We start from the raw sequence: 7,323 nt of genomic DNA, 5'->3' as shown, positions 1-7,323 counted from the left end.
CAGTAAAACAAACTTTTGTACAGCGGTGTGACTGATAATGATGGGAAAAAAGAAGATGATATTGAGGATGAAAAAGAGCAGTTTACAAGTGCTACAACAATGCCACCCGAAAAAAAAGGCAGTCAAAAGTTGTCACAATTAAAAACTACTTCACTGAGAATACACTGCCCGAGTTCAAAAACGTTAATCGATATTGAGTACAGAAAAATAACAGGCAGTCAAAAGTTGTCACAATTAAAAACTACTTCACTGAGAATACACTGCCCGAGTTCAAAAACGTTAATCGATATTTGAGTACAGATAATAGGTATGTGGTCAATGCGGACTGGCGTGAATATGTAAGTGGGAGAAAAATGTGCATTGGCTAGATTGTGCGCAACTAGGGTAGCTTGGAACTTGCAGAGACAGAAAAACAACGATATCACGGGGTATTGTGTGCTTGTACGATGAGCTGGCCTTTGAATGAAGCCGTCACAGCCTAAAGGAGAGCGTGGGGCTTTGCAAAATCACTTGCTTCTGAGGTGTCATGTCACGTGTATTTGGTGAGTCTCGAAGCATCTTCCCATCTTCCGTCAATAGGTCTATCGATTTTTAAAAGATTGCTTGGGATGTATGCTACAACCAGGGCATGCTCAGATCGTAAGCAAGCGTCCGACAAAAGTTGCCTACATTTTAGTTTTCTCGTCAAATGCAGGAGGCCGATTATGAGGTTCTTCATGCGGAAAAAATATATTTTGGAGAGAGGGTATGGATTTGAGGTAGGAGTTGTCAACCGTGCAGTCTCTTACATCGTCGTGGGCAGGAGGTGCACAAGGGATAAACATGCTACGCAAAAATATGGGGAGCTCAAGAAGCTTTGCTGCACAAAGCAATGTCCGTCGAGGGCGCTCTCTCTCCATTCCTACTCAATTTCGCCATCAACGAGATAATGAAACGAACACTGAAATGTACTCTGAATTCGGTTATCAAATATCTTGCGGAAATCTTGCCGATCTGGAGTATGCAGACATCATTTTCATCTCCGAAGAGGTAGAAAAGGCGCAGATATTTTGGGACGAACTGACCAGAGTCATCCTGTCCTTTGGTGTACACTTTGTACCCACAAAGAGTCACGTTAGCATAATGGTTTTTATTCTCAACAGGTGACTGAGGTACCGTCAGGCTTGATCATAAGGTGACAGCAAAAATAAAGCGTGAGTTTGCACGTAGTTGCAGGTGATGGAACAAAAATGGGCGATAGAGTGCAGTGAAAGGAAGGAAGGGTATAGTTGCGGGTGTGCTATCAAACTGGGTATAGCTGGGTCGTTCCACCATTGCACTGAAATATTCCGGTTTCTGGACAGCCCCGTAAGGTACGTCATTTTTGAGATGATTTGGCTTGGATGTGCAATTCTTTGAGGAGGATATTTTCGGTTGGGCAAGGAACTCCTTAGTGGTAGAACAAAGCTCATATAAGATCGCAGTTATTTTTCTGATCCGGTTGGATAGGTAGTGTGGTGCAGTGTTTTACATACATTCGAAGTTGTATGTAGTGTGACAGATGAGGTGACTGCATGAACCTGCAATGCTCGGATCGCGTCCGCCAATTTGAAGCACCTATGGCGCCAAGGCGTGAGATTCGTGGATATCAAGTAACGTGTGCACAAGGTTGCAGTACGGGCTGTTCTGTTGTTTGGCTGAGACCTGGCCTGTTCGAGAAGCGGAAGCGTAGCGTTTTCCGGTGTTGGACAACAATTATTTCAAAGCCATATCCTGTGTGTGTCGGTGTCAGCAAATCCGTAAGGCAACAGTTACATAACGATTTTTTATTTGTGCACGGTGGTCTTCTTTTCAGGCGTTTGACAGCGGTTAGCTAGAGAAAATAGCTCGTGTGGGTCGGTGTCGGCAAGCCCGTAAGGCGAGAGTTGCCTAGTGAGTTTTCAGTTGTGCACCGGGGCTTTTCGCTGAAACAATGTGTCCTTGCAGTCTCCAGCTAAATCATCATTATCCGGAATAGTTGGACTGCAAAAATTTTTGTCTGTCTCACTAGCTCATTTATTCGGATATATTCGGCATGATTTCAGAAGTTAAGATGGATTAAAATAGTTCGACACGAACGATGAGTTGGATGAAGCTGGTTGTTGGCCAGATTGCCAATGCGGTTGAGTATGTGGCAACTACGAGTTTCAATGAGGAAGACCGAGCTGTCGATTTTATTAAGCTACATTGTAGCGGTATTGGGGAGCAGAAATTGAATGAAGTTGGGAGTAAGTGGTTTAAACGAGTAGATTAGACACCAAGCACCCGGCCACTCACTGGACCTTCGCTACGGCTGCATCCATGGGTGCGGATGCGGGCGAGGAAGCTTTTGGCCTTTGGACCTTAGCACCCAAGCCTACACCCCTTGTTCTTATGAGTGTCATGTAGACACCATACCTTTGCTTCAAATTCGCCACGCCCAATAATGCATATGGTTACGAAATCCCGCTATCGGATCATCGATGTACACAAGGATCCTTCGTTATCGCTTATTGAACTGATTGAGCAAGTAGTGAGTTTACCTTTAAAACAGCGAGTCTCCAGGTTCAGCGCGGACACCGACCAGTAATTTTGAACAAAGGGATCTATTAAGCACTTGGTGATGTAGCCACCAAAACTTTGTTTAATTGCGTTTTAAATGATATCGTGGAGGATGTGTACGAGTCGTAATTGATTATACATTTTTTCACAAACCCTGTCGAGTAGAAAGCTGAGAAGTGGATTGATCACACATTATGTTTGTATAGATGCAACCAAAGAAAAGAAGCATGATTTGCTGAAGGTGATTGTGCATTTTTTAGGTGGGTGGATGACCGATGGATATCAAGGACCGCCGTTGGTTGTTGGATTAGTCCGTTATGTATAGTTGAGATACTATAGGCAGCTGCGAGCATATGTACGGGCCTGGAAGCTACCATAAGTACCCTCGACAGAAGACATCGAGTACAGTTGTGAGTATGACTGGCCGCCTTTGGTCATTGGACTGGGCTGTTGGGCATTGTTGAGGCCCCATACTCAGGGTTGTACCTCGACACAGGCCTCGCAATTACGATAGGTAGCCAAGGTGGGCCATATAGACTACAGTTACGAGTATGACGGGCCGTCGCCGGCCGTTAGATTAAGATGTCACGCATAGTTTGAGCCCGGTTTCTATCGGCCCGCATTGATACTGGCCTGGTGTTTACTACAGGTGGCAGGCAGGTACGGCAGTGAAGATCGGTGTTGAACACTGATATCATGCTGTCAATGATGACGGTGATATAGGTAGCAGAGATAAGCGAGAGAGCGCACACTTATGGGTATGACGGGCCATCTTTGGCAGTTAAATTAGGACACTGCGCATAGTTGAGGCCTAGTAATCAGCGTCGCATATCGGTATTGGCCCAGCAGTTTCAAAAAGTAGCCGAGGTAGGCGATATCACTTCCAGTTGTGAGTATGAGGTCCCTCGTTAGCCATTAGATTAGGTATGTGTTCATAGTTTGGGCCTCGTATTCATCTGTTCGCATAAATACTAGCCCGGTGTTTATCATAAGTATCAAAGATAAGCGACAACGCGTACAGTTACGGGCACGACAGATTAGGTTGGATTAGGTTACCGGTTAATCAACGCCGCAGATTGACACATACCTGGTAGGCACGATAAGTAGCCAGGAAAAGCGACATCGAGTAGCACAATGAGTATGACAGGCCATCAGATTATGCTAGCACGCATAGCTGAGGTCTTATTTTTACCGGCCCAGATGGATACTGGCCTGGTGTCTGCTATAGGTAGGAAGAATAAGCGGTATCGCGTATGGTTATGGGTATGAAAGACCGTGTTTGGCCACTGGATTGTGTTACTGTGTATAAGAAAATGCGAATCGGTGACGGTCCGTGAACCTGAGACTTCGCTCATTTAAACAAAGGGCTACGAGCAATATGTCACCGGAAGGTGCAAATAGATTAGACTAACTCCCCGTTAAAGCCACACCTTCGAAAACCCTATATTTTTGGCGAAAATAATTTGGGTGTGCGAATAGCCAGCGGTTTTTTCATCGATTGAAGTGGCTAGCAGTGTACAGGCTTTACCTGATTATTCACATCGGGAGTTGAGGACTCCGTCCACAGAGGCGGGTTGAAAAACATGCCTCCGGAAGGTAGAAGTTTCGCTTCCAGCTACATCTAAGCCCCGGTAGCATGCCTACCACTCAAAATGCGTCATTGTGAGCTCATATTTATGCAGATCGTGATTCAAGAGTTGTTTCGAACAAGCATAAGCGTAAATGGCCTCCCCAAAGTTATTAGAACTTAGAAAAAGCGTAGACGAGTTTGTATGTTCAAAACACTGTAAAACGCCGTTGAGCGTGCCCAGAAATATAAGATCTCTCTATTTTTTCTCAAGGTTCAGTGATCGTGCAAACAAGCAACCAACAATTCAACAATCAGTTTTGGTCCGAGACGCGGTAGGATTGATGATGATTGGCTTGAACCTGCGGAGGCACCACCAATGTGCTCCTTAAGTTAGTCTAGTTTCTGTGCGGTACTTGACTTTATGTGTGGATGGACAAACGATGCCGAACAGCCCGACCGTGACAACGAATGAATAGTCTTCATGTAGTCTTACCAAACTACACAGGCCTTTTTAATTTGTAGGGGTTTTGATTCAGGTAATTTCGAGTACTTCATTCTGATATGTTCAGGACAAGAGCTGTTGGGATCACCCAATATTATACGGAACAGGGCAGATAAAGGCTGATTCGGGCATAACTTACAGAATTAAGCGCGTCCACAATTACTTTGAGGTCTTGGAACACGGTAACTTCGTCCATCAAAATCACAGATCTTTCGATAAGGGATATTTCGTGGCTGAGCGGCTTTCCGGTATGCTCAAATTGAGGATATCATGGTAAACAACACGCTAAATTCTCATTTGCTCGCATTGGTGCCTGTAGCATTGAATGCTTTGCGTATTTTCCCCCGATAACCATACTTTTGAGACAAAACTCGCCAATTTGAATTATCCCATCTCCACACCCACTTTTGCTCGTTGTGACTCCAGCCATTTACCTAACCACACAAGGTCACTCATGGCCAGCAATGGTTTTCAGCTTTAGTTCATGCCAGCTGGCTATGTCTTTGAACTAGTCGGACCTCATGCCCATTGTACCCAACAAGTTAGGAAAGAAGCCTACTATTACTATTTCATCGGATATTCCCCACTGTATATGACATTGTCCTCTTTTTGTGCAATCCGCACTCCCACAACTCCCCCAGTCATGCTCCATTCTGACTTTAAAACTATGATCATGCCAGATGGTATGCCACCCACAAGTTGAGAATAAACCTTTTTAGTATTATTATTAATTCGATAACCCAATCTATATCTTCCTCTCATTTCAGGGCGTCAATAGCTCAATGAACACTCCTCACGAAAAGGCCATATGCTTCCAAACGATCAGCACTATTCAACTGTTCATGTCGTATAATTTGGACTTTTCCCACGGCAGAAATAGATGGGCGTGCTCCAACCAGCTAATCAGACATCGTGGACCACCGGCAGCATGTCAGTCGTGTGGGTATGCCAGGTATGTTCAGCTGACCGTTACGATCGAATTAAGGTCCATGTGGCTAGTTGGGTAGGCATCGTGTACCCCTAGGCGCATGTTAGTCGTGTGCCTCGGTTAGGTTCCTTCAACTGCCCAATGTGCTCCAGGTCATGGTCATCTTGGCATATATCACAGGTTATAATGGAATACTTCGCTGTTTAACAACAAGCTTGAGAGATTTTTCCCACATTAGGGGCGCGACCTCCGCTATTTCATCTCGTATTGGAAATCATCGAGCAAAATCATCGAATCTGTTGCATCTACAACTGTCTTGTAGTTTCTAAAATATTCAACGACTTATTTAATCCTTGGAACTATCTGCAAGTTATATCCATTGTAAATGATCGCAATTAGTGATGTTTTATTACATAAAGAAAAGAACTTACGGTCTATTTGGTGACCCTGAAGATTCGCTCACCTAAACAAATCACCCGTGTAGATAATTTGCAAAATAATTCATCATACATAAACGTTCTACACTACGAATTGGCAATTCTGTAATTGTCGCAGCCTTCGAGGAATCGATTTCAATGTGCGAATATTTGGCGGCGAAACCTTGGCAGTGCAGATTTATGAGCTGGAATGTGTGGCAAATTTTTAGACCGAGCGAACGAAATTCCTCTAGTACGATAGTTTAGATGGAGGAAACTTTGACATAACGTTTTAGCACTTAATGGTGACAATTCGAGCCATTAAAATCTCCCTGCGCTGCTGCAGTTTTGTTGAAAGTTTTTTAAACGTAATCAAGGCCGATCATGGGCGTGGAATTTGTGTTTCAATGGCTGCTAAGGGCTCCGCGTGTTGTGTCCATTTGAGTGGCGGGAAATATCGTGAAAGGCTGATTTCCGCACGAGCTTTCGTCTGTATTGGACTTGTGAATAATCTCAAGACTACTTGAACCATAATCGTTCCCACTGTGTCCGCGCAAACTCAAAATAAATTGGCAGTTCGCAATCTGTTTCCAAAAAACTCTTCTGTCGTAGCTGCAGGCGAACCGCCAAACATGGCCAAGGATTTTGTCGCAGCTAGTATGTTCATCTAATGATGGTCAGCACAAGCTATATCGGCCGTGCGGCAAGGTAAAAACTGCAGGGCATGCCGAAACCTTGATGGCGCCGTAAAATGACTCAGCGGGTTTCTGGGCGGAACAAGAAGAAAAAATGTGAGGTGCTAAGTGCTCCCAAGTCCTTAACCAAATCAAATGGAATGGGATGTTCTTGTGGGCGAACATAACGCGCTCGTCCGGGAAATATTAGGGATATGGTAAACTACGGACAAGCCATCAGATTGAGTGTAGCGGTCGCGGTACCGTCATCGCGACGTTGTACTTGGGTCTGTAGACAGCCCACGATGGTTTATTACTACCATTAAGCGAGGCAATGAGAAACTCGTGTGTATATTGGCGACTCGAAATAGGAAAAGGTTTCGAAATGGACTGCTAGAAGCAGTCCATGATGTGCAGTCCATGCGATGAAGCACCATGATGTGAGTTATACTGCGTTGCGAAATAACAGTCGGCCAGAAGTGGCCACAACATTGAACTACTGCAGTGAGACTAAGGTGGCTGTGAACCGGAGCTACTGCACAATCGCATCGATGTGACCAATAAATAGAAACATGATTCGCCGAGGACGGTTGTGCAGTTTTTGGGCATGAGCTTGGCAGATGGACGACATGTATGGGTATGGTTGGTCATTTGTTTGAAGCCGGGCCCTTATA

Source organism: Opisthorchis viverrini (assembly GCF_000715545.1).
Source record: "Opisthorchis viverrini unplaced genomic scaffold opera_v5_316, whole genome shotgun sequence".
Taxonomy (NCBI): Eukaryota; Metazoa; Platyhelminthes; class Trematoda; order Opisthorchiida; family Opisthorchiidae; genus Opisthorchis; species Opisthorchis viverrini.
This window is presented reverse-complemented; position numbering follows the sequence as displayed.